Genomic DNA, 10922 nt, shown 5'->3' on the forward strand with positions numbered 1-10922 from the left:
GTTTAGTGATTAAGAACTTGACCCCACTATCTTGATCATCAAAAGTAAGATTAACTGGGCAAGAGGAGTAAAAAGACCTTGATATTCTACCCTTTGAGTTATAATGGGGACAATTAGAACAACTGGGAGAGGGAAGAGTGGAGTGGGATGAAGAGCCAGCAAGGGCACGATGGATTGCTGAAAGTCTAGTACACTTAGTTTTTGTACTGGAAGGGTCATCTCCAGTATCATTGAGAAGACATGTGCAAATGATGGCGTCTGTCACTGCAAAGGGGTCATAATTGGCAGAAGGGTGACGGTCTTCAAAGTAACCCTTCTGGCGGACAGCCTGGGCAAAGTGGATGCTATCACTACATACAGTTGGCAATGCCAGCAGAGAAGTTGTTGATGTTGGAGGTTTTGTACAATCCAGTTAGACACTGGGCATTGTCCAGGCCTCCCTTGGGGATCATAGGTGTAAATGTGGTACTGATGCCGCTTGCTTGGTGTCCAAATGGCCTCCCCAATGTACTTCAGACCATTCTCCTTCCACATGGCCTTGGTGCCGAAGTTGGTATGGCAACCTGTACCATTTCAGTTCCCAGGAATGGGCTTAAGATCAAAGGTTGCAATCACTCCAAAGTCTTCACATACAGCATGCAAGATGAAAGATCTCTGGGTCACCCAGAGATAATCTCCCATGCGGATTCCTTCACAGGGTACTGTTTGGAATTCCCAATGAACAGGCATGACATGGCCATTTGAAGCAAGCCCAGTAGTGAGCCTTCACAAAATCTCTGCCATAGGATTTGTCTGCTCCAATACCACAGTGATATAGACCTTGGGCCTGGGAAGCCATTGGAGGTTCAAACAAAAGGGTGCCCATCTGTTCCCATGAGAGTGTATTCCTGTTCCATTCTGAACCAGGGGTGCTGGTTGCTCACCATGGCCATTATCCATTTACAGGTGTGCCATAAATTGGTCTCTGCAGGCTTCTGGTTACGCTTGAAAATTTCACAGAACACCAGCTTGTTGGGGTCTTTGCAAAAGTGGTCTCGAAACATGGCAACAGGGATGAGACACATGTCACTGTTGGAGCCTTCAGACTGAAAAGTACTGGATTCATCAAAATCCTAGTCAGGTAACTCTTCCATACACTTGGGCTCACAGTCAAGAGTGTGGGTATTGCAGCACATTCCTTCCCCAGTACCATCAATACGTACATGGCTTAGACTTTCTTGCCCTGAGGCAGGGACATGTATATTTGCTTGATGCCTTTGTTCAAGTGGGAACTTGCTGAGGTGGCCATAGTTGAAGGTGTTCTGGGTTGCTGGAGGGCAGGTGATCAGAGAGGCCAAGAGAGTGAGTGGAAGAGAGAAGAACGGTACGCAACTCATACACTTTGCTCTTCTCCCATTCTCGTCTTCCTATTTATTATCTTTATTTTATGTGTATGAGTGTATATCCTGCATGTATGTAATTGTACTTGTGTTGTGCAAAGCCTATAGAGGCCAGAAAAGGGCTGTTGGATCCCCTGGAACTGGAGTTACTATTGTTCTTAGCTATGTAGTTCCTCTGCAAGAGCAGCCAGTGCTCTTAACTGCTGAGCCATCTCTCCAGCCCCTCTAGTTTTTTTAAAATGCATATTTTAATTGAATTTTTGTGCATTTCATACAATGTATCTTAATCATGTTTATACCCCTCCCCAATCTGCACCCCCATAGCCCTCCACCAGATTTTATGCACTCTGAAATATATGTTAAGGCCTATCAAGTCAAGCTTTTGTATCCAGATGTCCCTCCATGAAAGTTCATCTGCTGAAGTCTCGTCAGTCTATCTAGAGTCGCAATCTTAAATATCAACCCTCCCTCATCCAGCAGTAATCAGTTGCCAATAGTTCTTCAGCTAAGGTTGGGACCTGCTGCCCATTTCTCCAGTTTTATGCTGGGTTTTCAAAAAAGCTTCTTTTTGCAACAGATGGAGACTACTACAAAGTTCCATAACTGGGTCACACACAGAGATGTCCAGCCCTAAGTGTCATATCTGCAGTGGAACCTCTAGACTTAAGGCTCATGAAACATAGCAGAACAGGGGATAGAGAGAATACTAATGCATCCCCCAACTTTCACCAGTGAAGCTTCCTCAAACAACAGACTAATGCGCACAGAAGGCCACAACTGGCCAAAGTGTAGAAAATAAGAGACTCCAGAGTGTGTGTCCCTGATTAGGACTCCTATATTGAACCTCACTCACTCATAGCTCAGGGACCATTGCAGAAGAGGGGGGCTGAAAGATTATAAGAGTCAGGGTTGGTGCATGATCATAAGGAAACAGAGGCTTTCAGGTCTCTGGGAATTGCTCATGTGAACTCATATGGGCCAGCAATCTGCTGTGGCCCACCATAAGCCCAGTGAGCAAGCTAGGAAGTACAGGGGTGCCTTCTTCAGTGTGTGCTTACCAAACAGATTTCTGACCTTCAGATCTCGTGTCTTAAACTACATTTTTTTTGAGGTGTCAGATCCTTTTCTTCATTTGCATAAAGTCCTGCCGGCCTAGGATTCTCCCTCTTCCCTGTCATTTTGCTTAGGGCCCTATGTTAAGGGCTGTTGTTTCTGTTAGAGTAGCAAAAAGTCCCATAGAAAAAAAGAAAATATGCATGAAATTGTCAGGAAAGAATGATGGGGGATATGGGAGGAGTTGGAGGGGAGAGAGTGGGCATGGATTTGATCGAAACAACTTACATGCATGTATGAAATTTTCAACAAATTCTGTTAAAGTTAAAAATATTTTGCTACCACATTAATTGTACAACAGTAATAGGCTTCTTTATGGCATTTTCATCTAAGTGCATAACATATTTTATCATATTTATCTCGTGACCTTCTCTTGTCCCTTTCTCACCCCCACTAATCCCATTCCTCTTCTCAGGTTAGTTCCCCTTCTATTTTCGTGTCTCATTTGCTTTGTTTTGTTTTTTTGTGACCCAGTGAGTTTCATTGGGATTACATATAGGAGCTTGGGTGAGAATTTGTTTACAGAATGAGCCCTGTTTTATTTTGTGTTCATATATGTGCACATATTCATGAGTAGGTACATATGTATGCGTGCATGTGGGGGCCAGAGGTTGGTGTTAGCTGTTTTCCTCAACCATGTCTTCATATTAATTTTGAGAAAAGATCTCTTACTGAGCCTGTAGCTCAGTGATTGACGAGACAGGCTAGGCAGCAAGCTCCAGGAATCTTCCAGTCTCTGCTTCACTGATGGATCTCGCCATGACATATTTTTATTGTTTTATATTTATTTCATCTCTTCTTTCACATGTATATAATGCTTTCTGATTCCTTTAATCCCCCACCCACTCTTACCTTCCTCCCACCTCTGTAATTCCCCACTCCTCCCTATTCCTTTCCCTACATCTGTGACTTTTTAATTGGTTTTCTGATCCACTGAGTTTAACCATGGTTGTCTGTGTGACCATGGATTATAAACTGCATTGGAACCTGATGGGCTCACTGTTGGGTGACATTGAAGACAGTGACTGTCCCCTCCCCAGAAGCCATCATTAGCCAATAGTTCATCAGGGAAGCATACGGTCCCCCATGAGCGCTCCGATCCACAAGTGACTGTTGACAGGCCCTGTCTTGTGCAGGCCCAGTTCAGGTAGCAGCAGTTGCTTTGAAATCATGCTTGTAATGACTGTGCCATTCCCTGAAGACAGCATTTCTCATCCCTTTTCCCTGTCTTCCAACTCCTACAATTCTTTCTGCTCCCTCTTCGTGGATGTTCTCGGATCCTTAGGGAGGTGGTACATGCATCCTGTTTAGGGCTGAGCACTCAATTGTCTCTTATTCTCAGCATTGTTCTATTGACTGCTCTTTGCTGTCTGGGAGGAGTGCTGGCCAACATTTTCATACTTATATGACACTGTACTTTGTTCTTACTGTTCCCAGAGCCCTTGCCCCCTCATTGGTTCATTTCCTTCTTGTAGTCTCTTGCCTACTTTTATAACATGTATATTCCGTTGGCCTTTCTTGTTAACCTCTTCCTCCCTTCTTTTAGCACTCTTTCTACTCCCATGTCCTACACATACTTGTATATCATATATTTAAATCTACATTCCACATATGAGAGAAAATATGCAATTTGTCTGAGTGTGGATTCATTTAACACAATGATCTCCTATTGCATCCATTTTTTCTTTCCTGTTAATGTCATAATTTCATTTTCATAAAGACTGAATAAAATTCTATTGTGTGTATATATCACATTTTTTTACCCATTGATCCACTGCTAGACAATGAAGCTCATTCTAAATATTGGCTATTGTGACTAGTGCAGCAATAAATATGGTTGTTTAAATATTTCTGTAGTTACTGACTTTGAATCACTTGAGTATAGATCCAGGAATGCTATAGGTGGATCATATGGTAAATCTTTGTGTGAGGGGAACCTTCATACTGATTTCCACAGTGGCTGTACTATGTACTGTATAAAGGTTCCTCTTTCTACACATTCTGGTCAGCATTTCATTACTTTTTTTGATGATTGTGCTATTTACTGAGAGATTAAAGCTGATTGGGTCTTCCCTGAAGCCAGGAGGATAATTCTCAGAAGTGCCTACGTCCTCTATGCAGACCGCTGTGGAATGCAGCAGCTCCTTCCTTGTGGCTGACACTATTATGTACCACCCTTCTTTTCTCTTCCCAGCTATCTCCAGATGTTTCAGCTGTATCAGTCTGTCTGGTGATTGGGGTAAGGCACAACTAAAACTGGTCATTTAGGCAGTGTCCTGACAGTCTCAGGAAGTTGATAATTTACCCTAATCACCATTTTCCTGTGAGTGGAACTGTTGTCGAAGGAGTTCTCAGCCGTTCTGACTTAGAGGATCTGATGATGCAGGCAAAACTGAGCTATTCTTACTGCTCAGTTATTTGCAGGTTTTTTCTTAACTGAATTCCTGAGCTGTTCTAGAGTTATTTGCAGTCGTGGATAGCTATCCAGTTTTTTTTCCCCCCTATGGGCAAAATGAAGGCGGGAAGTTTTACTTTGTCATCTTCATGATGTCACTGCATTGCATCTTTTAGCATATTGATGACATTAATCCTAGGTGATGTGGCATGATACCTTATTGTAGGTTTGAATAGCATTTCCCTGATCACTAGTAATTGCATTAATTACCCATCTTGTTTTCAGTCTCAAAATACTTGACAAAAGTAACCTAAGGAAGGAAGGAAGGAAAGAGGGAAGGAGGGAAGGGAGGGAAGGAGGGTTTATTTGGTTCACAGTTTGAGGGTGTGGTCTATCATGGCAGAGAAGTCCTGGGGGCAGGAGCATGAGGCAGCTGCTCATATTGCATCTGCAGTTAGGAGTGATGAATGTTGCTGCTCAGCTCTCTGTCTCGTTTTTATTCAGTCCTAGACCCCAGCCAATAGAATGGTGCTGCTTGCATTTAGGGTGGGCCTTCTCATCTCAATCTAATCTAGAAAATCCCCTGCAGACATACCCAGAGGTTTATTTCCATGGTGACTCTAAATCTCACCAAGTTGACAATCAACCTGAACCATCACAATAATGTATGTCTCATTCAGAAGAACGTCTTAGCTATTCATTTATTTATCTGTTTACTTATTGTGTGTAGATTCATGTGCACACAAGTGTATGGCGGCCAGCAGTTGACACTAGGAGTCTTCCTCAATCACGCTTCACTTTATTTTGTGAGACAGGGTCTCTCATTAAACCTGAAACGCACAGATTCAGCTAGACTATCTGGCCAGCAAGATCCAGGGATCTTTCTATTTCTGCTTACCCAGTGGTTAGGATTTACAGGCACATATTACCATGACTAGCTTTTTAAGTAGGTGCTGGGAATTGACCTTGGGCCTTCATGATTGCACTGCAAAAAGTTTACTGACAGCCGTCTCCCTGGGTTCTAGGTCTCTTATTTTTAAGTTGAATTGTTACTATAGCAGGTTTTGCTAAAGACTTGTATAAGATATATTTTAGATGTCACTTCCCATTAGATGTATGGTTTCAAAACATTTTCTTTAATCTGTAGGAATTTTCCCCCTTGAGAGCTCTTCCTTCCCTCTTATAATCCCCTTGCTATTTTCATGACCCCCCATCCCCCACATATCTAGAGTCCAGATACAAGAATAAAAAAATTCAGTATTGCCTGAGTTTAGCTTATTTTGCTTAACATAATGATCTCTAGCTATAACAATTTCCCTGCAAATGTCAGGGTTTCATTTTTCTTTATAGCTTAACAAAATTCCATTGTATACAGTATATCACATTTTCTTTATGCATTTATTTGTTGATGGACACGTCGAGTGATTCCATTTCTTAGCTATTATATGTAGCTCAACAATAAACATAGAGGTGTGAGAATCTCTCTGGTATGTTGGCTTGGAGTCCTTTGAGTACATAACCAAGAGTGTGTCATATGGTAAGTGTATTAATTACTTTTCTGTATAAAACACCATGACCAAAGACAACTTAAGGAAGAAAGGGTTTATTTTGGCTTATGGTTCCAGAAGTGGGAGAGTCATGGAAGCAAGTGGCAGGCATGGTGGAAGAAGCAGGAAGTGGAGCGATCCCATCTTCAAAGGCAACGCGGAGCAGAGAGAGCAAACTGTAAGTGGGGTAAAGCCATAAACTCTCAAAGCCCATCCAGTAATGTACTTCTTACAGCAAAGCTGTACTACCCCCTGAAACAGTGCTACCAACTGGTGACCAAGTGTTTAAATACTTGAGTCTATGGGAGACATTTCTCATTCAAATCATAACAATGGGTCTGCATTTAACTTTTCGAGGAGCGTCCATGCTGACTTCCATAATGGGTGCACATTCCCACCAGCAGCATGTCAGGGTTCCTCTTTCTCCACATCCTCATAGCATTTGTTGCCATTTCTTTTTTGATGATAGCTATTCTGACTGGAGTAAGATGGAATCTCAAGTAGCTTTAATTTCCATTTCTCTGATGGCTAAGGTTACTGAAAACTTTTTCAAATAGTTTGTTGACCATTTGCATTTCTTTTCCTTGAGTACTGCCTCTTCAGTTCATTAACCCATTTATTGACTGGTACTTTGGTTTGGGTGTTAAAATTTTGCAGTTATTTACATATTCTAGATATTAGCTTCCTGTTTGAAATGTAGGTGGCAAATATTTTTTCCCATAATATAGGTTGTCTCTTCACTTCAGTGTTTACTTTGTAATGCAGAAGCTTTTTACTTTTATTTAATCTCATTTTAAAATTCTTGGTATTACTGGGCATGGTGGCTCATGCCTTTAATCCCAGCACTCTGGTGGCAGAGGCAGGTGGATCTCTGTGAGTTCAAGGCCAGCCTGGTCTACACAGTGAGTTCCAGGACAGCTGGGGCTACAGGGAGATCCTGTCTCAAAAAGACCAAAAAAAATTCTTGGTATTATTTTCCGTGTTATTGGAGTCCTTATCAGAAAGTCCACACCTAAGTCTATATCTCAGTGTATTTTCCCTACAGTTTCCTTTAGTATTTTCAAAATTTTGGATCTTATATTAAGTTCTTTGGGGTCTCAATTGAATTGATTTTTGTGCAGTGTGAAAGATAAGGATCTAGTTTCCTTCTTCTACAGATGTATATCCAGTTTCTCCAGCAACATTTTGTTGAAGACACTGCCTCTTTTTCAATAAATGTTTTGACATTTTGGGTTAAAATTAGATTGCTGTAGCTATCTTTTTTTCTGGGTTCTCTATTCTATTACATTGGTCTATGTGTCTGTGTTTGTGTTTTAATCAAGAGTATGCAGATTAAGATGGCTCAGTGGTTAAGAACACTGGCTGTTCTTGTAGAAGACCCAGATTCAAATCTCAGCACCCACATGGTGGCTAACAATCATCTGTAACTCCAGTTCCAGGGGATCCAACAGCCTCTTCTGTCCACTGGCATTGCATGACGCAGGGTACACTTACCTACATGCAGGCATAATACTCATACACATAAAATAAAAATATAAATAATAGACCTCCCTCTGCTTCCCTGGGCTGCACAACCTGCCAGCCTCTCTCCTGGGTAAGTCGAGCATCTCCCACCCCACCTTGACTCCCCCAGTCTCATTCACCCTCCCAGCTCCCCCTCCCCATCTCTCCTGCTAGCCTGGGTACTGGCTCATTTCTTGTCTTGGCACCCCAGACACCGGGGCTGACCACTTCACCCGGAACCACCACTGCTTCCTGATCCTTTGCATCAAAACCAACCCAGGTCCTTCTTGGTCCCCAAGAGCGCTCTGGGCCTGGTCCCTCCCTCACGTCCCTCAGCTTCCCTGGGCTGCACAACCCCTCAGCCTCTCTCCTGTGTAAGTCCAGTGCTGCCCACCACTCCTAGACTCTTCCAGCCTCATTCACCCTCCCAGCACCCCCCACCCCATCACTCCTAGCTTGGGTACTGGCCCATTTCTTTTCTTGGCACCCCAGACACTGGGGCTGACACCTCGGCCAGGAACAACCACTGCTTCCTGAACCTTTGCATCCAGACCAACGCAGTTTCGTCTTGGTCCCCAAGAGCGCTCTGGGCCTGGTCCCTCCCTCACCTCCCTCAGCTTCCCTGGGCTGCACAACCTGTCAACCTCCCTCCTGTGTAAGTCCAGTGGTGCCCACCACTCCTAGACTCCTCCAGCCTCATTCACCCTCTCAGCACCCCCTGCCCCATCACTCCTAGCTTGGGTACTGGCCCATTTCTTTTCTTGGCACCCCAGACACTGGGGCTAACCTCTCGGCCAGGAACAACCACTGCTTCCTGAACCTTTGCATCCAGACCATCGCAGTTCCTTCTTGGTCCCCAAGAGTGCTCTGGGCCTGGTCCCGCCCTCATCTCCCTCTGTTTCCCTGGGTGGCAGGGCCACCAGCTGCCCAAGACCAGCATTTTCCTGGGCCCTGCTCCCAGGCCAGTCCAACCCCCAAATTCCTGAGGACATCATCTTTCCTGGAGGGATCCAGACCTTAGGAGAAAGCCTGAGAGCATCTGATCCTCATCTGAGTTGGGCCTCTGTGGGAACTCCTGAAGAGGAAAGCAATTTTTCCACTCCAATATGAAATCAAAAGAGAGAACTGGAAGCCTAGACCAACCAGCTTTTCATGCCCAACAACTAAAACACAAAGTCGCATAAAGTTTACAAAAAGAAGCAGACCTAAACTTGGAGGCTTGAGTCTCACACAAGAATCAGACTACAAAAGAAATTCATATGTCAAAGTCGCAGAGAAAAAATAACATGAAAAACCAAAATAACATATCCCCACCAAATACCAATAGTCCTCTAGAGGAGTACAATGAGAGCCCCCTAGAGATAACGCAGGACATGGAACTCAAAAGAACAATTATAAACATGATAAAAGAATTCAGTGAATTTAAAGAACACACAAACAAATCAAAGAACTGAAGGAAGACAGGGATAAACTTCTGAATTAATTCAGAAAAGAGCTAGAAATATTGAAGACTACGCAGGCTGAAATGAAGAAGGAAGTGAAACATTCAGTAAGCCAATTAGAGATGGCAGGAGAAAGCCCCACCAATAGGATGAACGAAATGGAAAACAGAATATCAAGACTGGAAGATAAAGTGGACAAACTAGACCGCTCAAGCAAAGATTATGAAAAATTTAAGAAATCACAAGAATGGAATATGCAGGAATTGTGTGACACCATAAAAAGACCAAAATTATGGATCATAGGCATAGAGGAAGGAGAAGAATCTCAAGATAATGGTATGGACAAGATCTTCAAAAGAACTGTAGAAGAAATTTTCACAAAATTAAAGAAAGTCATGCCCATACAAATACAAGAAGAATTTAGAACACCAAATAGACAGGACCAGAAAAGAAACTTTCCATGGCAAATCACAGTAAAAACATTAAACGTACAAAACAAAGAGACAATACTGAAAGCTGCAAAAGAAAAACAAATCACATATAAAGGAAAACCCATCAGGACTACAGCTGACTTTTCAGTGCAAACTATGAAAGCCAGAAGAGCCTGGACCAAAGTATTCCCAGGTTTAAATGACCACAGGTGCCAACCCAGATTACTACACCCAGCCAAAATGTGTATTATAGTCGAAGGGGAAAGAAAAATCTTCCATGACATAAATAGGCTGAAAGAATTCATGTCCACAAAAACCAGCCCTTCAGAGAGTTCTTGATGGAATACAAAGAGCTGAAGGGAAGAGAATGACTATACCCAAGGGTTGTAGAAAGAAATAAGAAAGTCAATGAAGATATAACTGTGGAAAAGCACAGCTATATCAAGAATGTGAATAGAAATAAAAATGACAGTATTCAATACACATCTTTCATTAATAACTTTAAATATCAATGGACTGTACTCCCCCAGTCAAGAGACACAGACTAGGTGAATGGATTAAGAAACAAAACCCATATTTTTGTTGTCTGCAAGAAACTCATCTCACCTTCAAGGACAGGGGCTACCTTAAGGTGAAAGGATGGAAAAAAATATACCAAGTGAATGGTACTAAGAAAAAAGGAGGCATTGTAATTCTAAAATCTGACAAAATAGACTTTAAACCAAAACTAATCAGAAGAGATAAAGAGGGCCACTTCATTCTGATCAAAGGAACAATAAATCAAGAAGATATTACAATCATGAACATACATTCACCAAACTCTGAATTTGGGTGCACCCAAATTCATAAAATAAGTACTACAGGACTTTAAGACCCAGATTTAAGACCCAACTCATTAATAGTACGGGGCTTCAATACCCCACTGTCCCCACTATATTGATCAACAGGACAGAGAGTTAACAGAGAGACATCAAATGGACCTAACAGGCATCTACTAAGTATTCAAACCAAGCACCAAAAGACATACTTTCTATTCAGCACCCCATAAAACCTTCTCCAAAATCGACCATACCCTGGAGCACAAAATAAACCTCAACAAATACAGAAAGATT

The 10922-nt window shown here is 42.5% G+C and overlaps 1 pseudogene; it reads right to left on the reverse strand.

Annotated features, from left to right (window-relative positions):
- Positions 1 to 1288, reverse strand: part of LOC103737856 — a 72226-nt pseudogene extending 70938 nt beyond the window's left edge.
- Between the last annotated feature and the right edge of the window lie 9634 nt (positions 1289 to 10922).

This window comes from Nannospalax galili, unplaced genomic scaffold (genome assembly GCF_000622305.1).
Source record: "Nannospalax galili isolate Female #2095 unplaced genomic scaffold, S.galili_v1.0 scaffold238, whole genome shotgun sequence".
NCBI lineage: Eukaryota > Metazoa > Chordata > Mammalia > Rodentia > Spalacidae > Nannospalax > Nannospalax galili.